This window comes from Grammomys surdaster, unplaced genomic scaffold, assembly GCF_004785775.1.
Source record: "Grammomys surdaster isolate TR1022 unplaced genomic scaffold, NIH_TR_1.0 127, whole genome shotgun sequence".
NCBI classification, from domain to species: Eukaryota; Metazoa; Chordata; class Mammalia; order Rodentia; family Muridae; genus Grammomys; species Grammomys surdaster.
In genome coordinates, this window is record NW_021604585.1 from 9,628,545 (window position 1) to 9,640,619 (window position 12,075).

Sequence of the window (12,075 nt, forward strand, 5' to 3'; positions counted from 1 at the left end):
CACACCACACACACACACACACACACACACACACACACACACACACAGAGAACCCCCTAAAAGTAACTAACATATTATTATAGACGATTTAGAAGTTACAGAAACTTAGAAGGAAAAGAGAGAGAGCGAGAGAGCAAGAGAGCGAGAGAGAAAGAGAGAGAGAGAGAATACAATATTTGTGTGTGAAATTCTCAAAAAACACAAAATTTTATCTCAAAAAAATCAAATCTTAAAAGATCTTACAGTTCTAACAAATACACTGGGTACCATTATCCTGTCATGCTGTAGAACGTTGAATTGCTTTAGGGCAGGCTGGATATGACGCCCGGCGAAGAGCTAAGTGTTTGCACCAGGGACCCTCTGATCGTGCTGTTATTCATTACCTCAGTGGTGCCTGGAAGCCACTGAGATATTAGTATCTATTCCGCCAGACTCACCCACTGTGCAGATGGAGTAAAGGGACAGACATTAGTACAAGTCAAACTGGCTCACACAGGGTTTCAAGTATACAAGGCAGATAGTATTTCTCCTTCATGACAGAAATCATGGTATCCCTCAGGATGACTGAAGGGTACAGGGGTTGGGGAGATAGCTCAGTGGTTAAGGACATTAACTGCTCTTCCAGAGGACCTGGGATCAATTCTCAGCACCCACATAGTGGCTCACAATAATCTATGATAACTCCAGTTCCAGGGAATCTGGCATCCACTTCTGACCCCCTTTATAGGCAATAGGCATGTACATGGTACACACCCACACACACAGGCAAGACATGCACATAAAACAAATCTAAAATAATAATAATAATAATAAAAAAAGACCAAAGGGTACAGAATCATAGTTCAAACTCTAGGACTATCACTTGCTATTGTTGGTCTGTCTCTTGCTGTGTGACTTTGAACATGCTACTTAAACTCCTGTGTACTTGAACAATAGCAGGCAAGCAGGACGTATGAAGATTTGCTAAGAGTCCTTTTTTCCTGAGACAGGGCATCATGTAGATTTCATTATGTAGTTGATCCTGATGCCTTTATTTCCCAGCTCCCGGAATTACAGGCACGCACCACCGAGGCTTAGCTTTGGCACATTCAGTTCTAAGTGCTTTACTAGGCACATGATGAGTCTTCAATAATAGTAACTACAACTAAAGTAGCAAAGAGGCTATATCAGAGCCTTCCAGAGGTTCCCACAGGATGTCAGGTTCCTTTCTTTGAAGAAGATATAGCCAGAGACTATTGTAATCTACCTAGATTAGCAGTCCCTGGGCTGCAGCCTATACAAGATTTGGGAATTTATTATGGCAACAGTAATGACTCCTTATGCTTTTATGGTACTTGTGGGTTTATAAAGTGCTTTGGGTAGCTTCTTAAAGGCTTTATTATAATGTCACTTTAGAGAAAAAAAACTGGGAGGGGCAGGGGTAGGACTGAAGGAGGTTTCATAGCTAGCAGAAGACTGAAACCCAGGTTAGTAGACTCCAGTCCCTGTGACTTTGAGTTCTCCCAGCTGGTCTTGCCTCTCACTCTAGATGTTGAGTTTCCATGCTCAGTGCTCAGTATGCAAGGGAGGAGGCCTGGCAGGCCAGGCTCAAGGTCAAGGCCTGGGGTATGTCTCATTATAATCAGGACAGGAGGGACAGGCCCTGGTCTCACTAGGTGGGGTCCCTGTGAAGCTATTGTCTGTACAACAGGTCTTCCTGGACTTACCTTGCCGTGGAGCACAGGCTAGGAAGAGCTGATTCCCAGGAGGCTCAGTACACATTATCAGTTAGAGAGCAGGCTGAAATATTGCTGGCACAGGACATCAGAGCAGTGCACAATTTCCTGGCAGGCTAGGGTGGGGTATAGGGTAGGGACAGGAAAGGACACAGGGAGTGCCTTGTGGTGACTGGAGTGCTCCACGTCTTGGGTAGGGTTCCACAGGCATGTGCTGTAAAAACCACTGGAATTTCTACTGGAATTCTTTCCTGAAGATCAGTGCATTTTACAGCATATAGGTTGCAACTCCATTTTCGAGCATTCCAGAGGCAGAAGCAGGAAGACTGCCATAAGTTCAAGGCTAATTTGTTCTACACAGGGAGTTGCAGAACAGCCAGAGCTATAAAGCAAAACCTTGTCTCAAAAAGAAAGAGAGAAAGAAAGAAAGAAAGAAAGAAAGAAAGAAAGAAAGGAAGGAAGGAAGGAAGGAAGGAAGGAAGGAAGGAAGGAAGGAAGGAAGGAAGGAAGGAAGGAAGAAAGAAAGTTAGGAAGGAAGGAAGGAAGGAAGAAAGGAAGGAAGAAAGAGAGAGAGAGAGAAGGAATTACAAAACCAAACCAAAACCAAAGCCAAAACAGAACGAAACAACAATGTAGCTTATACTTAGATGGGAATAGTCACAGTGCAGGGAGCCTGGAAGCTTCCTGGGTATCCGGAGTAAAGAACAGGCTGGGCCCCATGCTGCGGAGGGAACTATGGTGTGGGTTAAACCTTCGAGGGTTTGTTCCAGGTGACACTGTTTTCCTTCTATAGCTCAACTACTGTCCCGGCACTCCGATGGAGGGTTCAGGCGTATAGTTCTCTTCAGCAAGGGCTGAGGTAGCATTTTCTTTCTTCCCCTGCCTTGCTGCTGGCTGGCGGTTTTGAGACCATAGCTGTTCTGGCTGTGTTCTCAGTCTACATGTAAATAGGAAGCAGATTTTCACCAGCAGGTCTGAGGATGAAAGGGTCTCTCTCTGGATCTATTTCTAACCCAAGTGTTCAATAAAAGCCAGCCTGTAAACATCCATAATCCTGTGTGCAGCAAATAAATAGTAGTTGATAGCAGATGACAAAAACTACTAAAAATTCAGCTGGCGGTGATGGCGCATGCCTTTAATCCCAGCTCTTGGGAGGCAGAGGCAGGCGAATTTCTGAGTTCGAGGTCAGCCTGGTCTATAGAGTGAGTTCCAGGACAGCCAGGGCTACACAGAGAAACCCTGTCTCAAAAAACCAAACCAAACCAAACCAAACCAAACCAAACCAAAACAAACCAAACCAAACCAAAACAAAACATACAAAACAAAACAAAACAAAACAAAACAAAACAAAACAAAACAACTACTAAAAATTCAAGGCCAGGTGTGTTGGTGAAGGCCTTTCTCTATGAGTTTCAGGCTAGCCTGGTCTACACAAGCAAGTTCTGGGCCAGCTGGGGCTACTCAGTTAGACCAGTCTCAAAACAAACAAACAGATGGAAGGGCAGAGGTAGCAAAATGACTCTGTGGGTATTGGTGCCTGCTGCTGAGCCTTACAGCCTGCCCAGGACCCACAGAGCAGAAAGAGAGGGCTAACTTTCACAGTTGTTCTCTGATAGTCATGGTACGTGTGTGATTCTCCCACAGAACAAATGATAAACGTAAGACAACATGCAAGGAGAAAGGCCATAATAACTGAAGCAAGATGCTTCCGTTATCTCTTGGAATTAACCAGAACTTGACAGTAAAAATAATAATAGGTTTTAACAATATACTCAATTGAACACACACTAATTTTTCTTCTGTTGAGGCTGTGACCATAAGGTATTTTTAAAAAATCCTGTTTGAGAGGTGTTTAAAAATAATAGGAGCTGTAATGAAACAAACTTGGCCATAAACTGGCATCTGTGGAAGGCAGGTGGCAGGGATTTCATGAATTATCCTGTTTTCATTTTTATTTTTTATATTTTTAGCTTTTTCAGTATAGCTTTTCTTATTGTTGTTTTTTTGTTTTGTTTGTTTGTTTGTTTGTTTTGGTTTTTCGAGATAGGGTTTCTCTGTGTAGCCCTGGCTGTCCTGGAACTCACTCTGTAGACCAGGCTGGCCTCGAACTCAGAAATCCACCTGCCTCTGCCTCCCAAGTGCTGGGATTAAAGGCGTGCGCCACCACTGCCTGGCCAGCATAGCATTATTATTATTTTATTATTTTCTTTCAAGTATTTGAGACAAAGCCTCACTAGGCAGTCCTGACTAGCCTGAAACCTGCTTTGTAGAGCAGACCTTGAAATTCCTAACAACCTTACCTTCTGAGTACTGAAAGTCCAAGTATTTACCACCTCACCTGGCTGCACAAAGCTTTAAAATAATCATGGGTAGAAAGAAGACCCGAGGAAAAAAATTAAGCACAGAAAATTAATAGGTCACAGCTTCTGACCATCATCTATTAAAATTAGTCACGGACATCATTCAAGGTATTCAAGCAGGCACCGATACCCACAGAGCCTCCCTTGGAGCCCCTTCATTTTTGAGTTCTCAGGTTTCCTTAATAAATCAGTGTTTGCTTTGCTCAAAATAATAATAGTTCCCCAAATTCTACATATAGTTCTTCCTGGGTGTCCTGGGGGGGCGGTTGTTCCAGGGTTTCTTAGCACACTGCCAGGTCTACAGATGGACAAACCCCTTAGAAATGGTGTCTGGTTTGCACACAACCCATGTATATATTCCTGCATACTTCACTCTCTAGAGCACCTGTAATGTCTAAAGGCTAGTCTCTTTTATTTTGTCACTGTGACAAAACACCCGAGGAAACAAGTCAAGACAGGAAAAGAAAAAGGAAAAGGAAGAGGTTACACATTGGTCCGCTGGCTGCATTGTTCCAGGACCTATGCCAACATAAAGCATCACGGAGAAATGGCAAGGTGGGACATAGCCGTTCACCCATAATAATCGGGAAGCAGGAAGAAGTATGCTCACCGCTTTTGTTTCTCCCTATTGAATGGAGCCCCCCCCCCAGGATGGGTCTACCTTGCTAATCAGCTTAGGAAATGCCCATGTAGACATACAGCAAAGTGTGCTTCATTAATCTCTTAGGTATCTCTCAATTCCTATGAAGATGACAAGATTAAGCATACCAGCAAAACACAGATTAAGCATACCAGCCCGATACCATATCACACCACGTAACAGCTGTTATACAAGGAATAAAAGCAAGGAAAGATGTAATAAGGTTCAGTGGAGATGCACTTGCCTTTTCAGTCTTCAGCTGGTTCAACTGAAGAATGTGGAGCCCTCATGTATAGATAGATAGCTGCTTAGAGAAATGAGGGCAGAGCTTTCCTAGCATTCCTGAAGCCTTGGGTTGGATTGGAAGCACCAAATAAAAATAGGTATAAATGGTACATGCCTGTAATCTCAGGTTTCAGGAGGTAGAGGCAGAAAGACCACAAACTCAAGGTTATTCTCTGCTACATACAGAGTTGGAGGCCAGCCTGGGCTAGATGAAGCTCTACTTTAAAAAAAAAATGAGTAGGAGGAGGAGGGAAAAAGAAAGAAAGAAAGAAAGAAAGAAAGAAAGAAAGAAAGAAAGAAAGAAAGAAAGAAAGGAAGGAAGAAAGGAAGAAAGAAAGAAACAAAGAAGAAACAAAGAAACAAAGAGACAAAGAAAGAAAGAAAGCAGTAAGAAGCACATTTTCTCTTGGATAGAAGAGAAAAATCAAAACTAAAATAAAAAGTTACCTAGAAAAAAATGTTGCAGGGAACGTTTTCATGGTTCATTTATTCATCTCCTTGCTCAGCAGGCGTAGCTTAAAAGCTCCGTCTGTTCCTGGAACCGGGAGAGGTAAAGAGAGCCAAAGCCCTGTCCACAAAGCTCTCACTTTCTCGCGACACGAATAGACAGAACTAGATGAGTGACTGAGCCTACCCAGCATGCAACAGAGCAGGACAGACCGAACAGGTCAAGGAAGAGGGCCTCCAGATGGAGAAGGAGAGGTGAGGTCCAACGTAAAGCTGACTAACTCAGGCTGGTGGACAGGATGTTCTCCTGGGGGTGGTGATATCTGGACAGATGTGGATGAGGGACAGCAGCGAGCATGAGAGAGGGAATCATGGAACTCAGGAAGAGGGGAGTCAGTGTCCTCTCCACCTTAGTCCCCCGGGCTCTGATTTGACTCCTGACTCTGGGCTCAGAGTGTAAGTGGGGGCTGAGCCTGTCCCTTGGAAACATTCAGAGAGAAGGGACCTGTCCAGGAAGCTAATGTAGGTCACAACTTGGGACACTCTGATGGCCTTTGATACTAGGCAGCTCCCCCAGGGAGCCACTTCACACTCAGACATTATATTACCCTAGACACAGGACTGTTCTTGAAGAGCCAACAGAATTAGCCATCAACATTTGAGAGGCAGAGGCAGGATCTTGAGTTCAAAGCCAGCCTGGGTTACCTAATATATTCAAGGCTAACGGAGATACATAATGAAATCAGGCAAATAGCCTCCCTAAACAAACATCCAAGCTGCCCACAGCTCTGCCCAAGGATGCATATCCATGCAAATGGAGGGGGTCCTGCGAGTCCTGTGGTTCCTGTGGTAGAAGAAACACTTGGCAAAGAGTAACAGTTTCATCCTTAGTCCAGAACACTTAGGAAGACGCTAAGGTCTATAGCATTATGCCTGACACACAGTAGGCACTCAGTCACTGGCAGCTGCTATTCTAATAAAGACTTAAGTTTCTTGGGGCCTGGGAAGAAGGTGCTCTTCCAAACAACCCGGATTCCCAGCACTCGAATGATGGCTCACAAACATTTTTAACTCCAATCCCAGGGGATTTAACGCCCTCTATCGACTTCTGCAGGTACTGCATACACATGGTACACAGATAAAACATGCAGGCCAAACACATAAAATAAATTAAAAAAAAAAAAAAGACAACTCACTTATACAGAAATTGAATTGAAAGCTGAATTTCCCTGTAGTCTGAGGCCTGCAGAGCCTTCCAGGGCTGGCCTGTGGGAGCCAGAGGAAATCTGTTCCTAATAGGGTTCTGTGAAAGCTTAGTGAGTCCTTCTATCCAATTAACAGGCCCAGTGGACACGAGGGAACAGATTTCTTCCTGAGCCTGGACATTGCCATCTCTCATCCCGTGGAAATGAGATTATGAGGAGGGCAGGGCCAGAGAGGAAGCTGACCTAACTCAATTATCAGCCCTGGTTTGTCCATTTTAGCCTGGGAGGAGGTGAGAGCAAAGGGAGCCAGAGTCTCTCAGGAAATGACAAATCTGAAAACATGGCCGGGACAAGCCCACCTCAGCTTCCCTGAGGCCCATCCTGGAATGAACAGGCTCATCTCTGTGCTCTTCTTATCAAGTGCTGGTTGTGAAGGTCCCAGCTGTGCCTTGGAGATCAACGTGGGCACCCCTTTATAGCTACAAAGACTCTATCTGCTTTTGTTCAATCTCCCTAGTGATGAGGTGGTGGTTACCCGTCAAGGTCCTCAGTGACATTATTGATTCAAAGGCGGCTGACTACACTGTCACCGCGACTAGGCACAACTGGTCTTGGACTTGTCATAAAGCAGGTATTGAATTTTGGGAGGTCTCGGTGCCACCCTCAGCTGTAAATGACATCTATGACCTGGGGTAGACATGCGGTTGTGTTCTGGGCATCTGTTCATCTCCTTCTGGATGGCCAGTCATGATCTCTAGGTGAGTTTGCATCCGCTCTGTTCAGCCGCACCTCTTGCTCTCCTACCCTTGGGAGCCAGAGGGCTTGTCCTGGTTTGTAGCGGCCCAGGCCTCAGACTCTATTAGGGACTTCAGAAAGCTTCTGTGTCTTGTCCCTAGAACAAGGCAGTATGTTGTCCTGAATGATGGTGACAGCTACCTCAACATCTCAGAAGAGGCCAGCCTGAGACAAAGCAGACACATACCGTATGGGCAGAGCCTGGAGAACCACACAGGAAAAACTAGAGCCCTGAGAAATGTTCGGGCTACTCCATTCTGGAGCTATTCAGCAGTTCGTGCCAGGCAATGGCTCTACATGACGTAACGTCATGCAGTTTGTGAATGAAAAAAAAAAAAAGAAATAAAAAAGGAGCCAACATGACTGGTCCTAGGTAGTGTGTGTGTGTGTGGAAGGTTCATTGTAAATAAAAGGGAGAGCATAGCCAGAGGCAGAGACATCTGGGACAATATGAACAAGATCCTGAGGGAGGAGAGGGGGGGAAGGGGAAGGAAAGAGCTAGGCCAAGAGGTCAGGAGGGTAGAGGGTAAGAGAGGAAGAGCCAAAAGGACTGGTTTAAGCAAAATGGCTGGATTAGATAAGGAGGGTAGCTGGGGGGAAGTGTAGTCCAGCCTCTGGGCTGGAGAAGTTTAGGGTAGGGGGCAGGGCATGGCAACTATACCTTGTAACAAAGACGGAGGCTTGCAGGGAGAACTTGGCAGCCAGGTCCACTTTCATATGTTAATGGAACCTGAGTTAGCCATTTGTCCTGGTTTGAGACCTAACAGTTCGCATGATTTCTGTTGCCTGTCACCACCAGTATCTTTATGAACCAAGATTTCATTGAGACTTCAAAGGCTCCTGAGGGGAAATTGGCTTCTGTCATCTCTACCCAAGGACAACAGTTGCACCCTGGGTGGTTCATTGAACACATCCACTCTGTTTCCACAGGAAGGGTGGTGAGGAATCTGTTGGAGACTTTTCTCATTTCTACCTATGTCAGTAAGTTGAGATGGATGAGCATTTTTCTAGGTTGGATAAAAGGAGCCCTTTAACAGATACACAGGGGAAGGTGGCTGCTTTCTGGCAACCAGCTTTGTTGGAGAGCCACTTCATTTCCCAGCTGATCATTGTGTTTACACTAGGTTTCACTCTCTTGCTCCCAGGACAGTCATTTTGTCTGTCAGCTAGTTTCTCAGCTCCCAACACTCCCCGGCACACAGGAATCCAGCTTTGATTATGAATCGATTCTTCCATGTTAACCCTTCTACCAACTCCCCCAAACTCAAGCCTACATATTTTTGGTTGCCTGTTTGAGGGACTGGTTAGGTTTGGGATTCAACAAACATCTAGCAGGTTCTATCTACGGGATAGGACGGCGCTAGGATTTTTTCACACACGTTTCCTTATTTCCTATCCAAATTGCTCCTGGTGTTTCACACTCATTCCCTAGAATGAAACTGAGTCACCAAGAGTTCTAATGGCACCTAACCAATACTAGTACTGATCAAAGTAAACACATCTTCCTCCAGCTACCACTGACCACTTCTGGTCAGGTGGCTCTGATGTCCCTTTCATGTTCCACGGTGAAGATGGCCGAGGCTAGTGTGATCATGAGATCCTTGGGCAGCGGAGGAAGTGTTCTGAGAGCAGATGGCAGAAGTTGCCAATCAGACACCCTGCTTCCCCCCTCCCTATGTCAGTGCTGAGTTCCTTCCAGGAACCCTTAGCCAATCTGGTTTTCCCAAGCCTGAAGGGCCAGAGGCAACTATGTGCCACTGGAGTGCAATGGCCCTTAGGCAGGGTCAAGGTAGGTGAACCTTGCCCAGTTCCTGTTTGAAACCAGAAGCATAAAGAGGAAGTGGTCAAGGCTGATTCACGGGAGATTTTCCTCCTCCTTTCAATTTTCCTTTAGACATTTTTACTGAGATAGTTTGTGTGCCCTAAAATTTACCTGTCCAAAGAACACAATTCAATTTTTGGTGAACTCCTCTGTAGACCAGGCTGGTTTCGAACTCAGAGATTCACCTGCCTCTGCCTTCTGAGTGCTGGGATTAAAGGCATGTGTCATCACTGTCTGGCATTATACTATGTTTTAATAGTACTTAGCACTCACTCCCCTTTCCCCTTGGACATTTTCATATAACATACAGAACCAAACAGCATGTGATGTTTGTGGATGGCATCTGTCACTTAGCACATTTTTAAAGTTCACCTCTACTAAAGCATAAATCAATAATCTCCCTTCTTCTCTCCTCACCCCTTTTCTAGAATGGTCTCATGTAGCTCAGGCTGGACCTGAATCACTAGGCAGTTGAGATTGGCTCTAAACCATTAATCCTACGTCTGTCTCTCAAGTGCGAGGATTTCAGTGTACACCACCATACCCTGCTCTGTGTGTTTTTTTCTTTTTTGGTGGCATAACAACCCACTGTGTCGCCGGGTGGTGGTGGCACACGCCTTTAATCCCAGCACTTGGGAGGCAGAGACAGGCCAATTTCTGAGTTCGAGGCCAGCCTGGTCTACAGAGTGAGTTCCAGGACAGCCAGTGCTACACAAAGAAACCCTGTCTAGAAAAACCGAGAAAAAAAAAAAAAACCCCACTGTGTCAGTTTACCATCAGTTGAGTTGTCCACAGTTAGCAAGATCTTTGTGTGATTGTGAAGTCCTTTCTTAAGTGATCTACCCGGTCCCCCTCACGCGGGTCTCAGTTCTAGTCTCTGTGATAGTAATTGCCCTTTGTTTTGTATGACACAGACAATGTGTAGTCTCCTTTTATGCACATGTCACCACCTCTTCCTCCTTCTCTCCCTCTACCACTCCCACCTCCTTCTCCTCCTCCTCCTCCTCCTCCTTCTCCTCTTTCTCCTTTAAGATTTTTGAGAATGAGTTTCTCTGAGTAACAGCTCTGGCTGTTCTGGAACTCACTCTGTAGACCAGGCTAATCTAGGACTCTCAGAGTCTGCCTCTGCCTTCTGAATGCTGGGATTAAAGACATGTGTCACCAAGCCGAGTTTTTTTAAAAAAAAAGTTTTTTGAGACAGGGTCTCATTATGTAAGCCTTCACTGGACTGGAACGTGACATATAGGCCAGACTGGTCATGAACTCAATAAAGATCAGCCTGCCTCCACTGGTGGAGTGCTGGGACTAAGGGATCACAACATCATGCCTTACCCTGTACACGCCATGTTCATTTCCATACATGGTACGACCTTGGCTATTAGTCTGTACTTTTCCCTTCACTGACACAATCCATGTTGCCATGAGTCTGTCTGGTAATTCCTACCCATAGCTGTTAGCCTATGGGAGTGGATTACTACCACATTTTACACATCTACCCCCTATGAGGATGACTACCTGCTGGGCCCAGGTCTCTGCTACTGCCCAGACACCTGCAGTGGGCACAAGTAGCTGTTTCAGGACCAGGTGGGAACATCCAGAACACATATCCAGGAGTGCTATCTCAGAGAATGTGTCGTCACCTCTATTGAGGTTGTGAGAAGTCTTTCTCTTCCTGGTGGACAACAAGACTGGGACCACAGCAAGACAGAACTGTTCTCACAAATTCCCCACCCAGAAATGGCAGCCAGGGCACACTTTCTGTGCAGATCTGCACATCTCAGAGTCTCCTTGATGAAGTATACCTGGCTATAGAAGAACAGTTCTAACCTCCATCCTGTGTGTATGTGTGTGTGTGTGTTTGTGTATGCATGCGTATGTATGTGTTGTGTGTATGTATATGTGTGTATGTGTGTATGTATGTGTATATGTGTGTGTGTATGTGTTGTATGTGTATACAGAGGTGAAAAGGGGCACATGGGCCACACAGTACATGTGTAGAGGTCAAAGGACAGCTTTGTGGATCTGCTGCTCTCCCTCCGTCTTTATGTGGATTCCAGGCATGGTACTCAGGTCACCAGGCGTGTGTGGCAAGTGCTTTAACCCACTGAGCCACCTCGCTGGCTGAGGTCCATCTTCTACTTCAACTCTCACTAATTTCCCTTAAACGTCCTGGCCCTATTAAGTTAGGTTATTCTTTATACCTCATGAATTAGAGTTTTCAAGGGAAGCTATTACTCCAATAGCTTGCTTGTGTTTTGGGGGTGCAATGACCTGTAATCTTGTTTGTGTTTTGTAACTGGGGAGAAGTCACAGGAAGGAATGGTTCTGGAGACTCCTGCTGACTGGGGAAATGGGATCTAATGGGAATCTTTTTTTTTTTTAAAGATTTATTTTATGTACTGATGAATGTTCTATCTGCATGTACACCACCCGCATGCCAGAAAAGGACATCAGATTCCATTATAGATGGTTGTGAGCCACCATGTGGTTGCTGGGGATTGAACTCAGGACTTCTGAAGAGCAGACAGTGCTTCCTGTGTAGAGCATTCTCTTGAGAGAACTCCTAAGTTTGGGGATGTTAGTCATTCAGGCAAAGCTGAGAGTCATGTGTGTTCCTTAAGGATTCCACTCAGAGCCAGGCAGCGGTGGCACATGCCTTTCATCCCAGCACTGGGGAGGCAGAGGCAAGCGGATCTTTGCTTGAGTCTGAAACCAGCCTGGTCTACAGAGCCAATTCAAGGCAGCTAGGTTTACACAAAGAGAAATCATGTCTCAAACAAAACAAAACAAAACAAAACAAAACAAA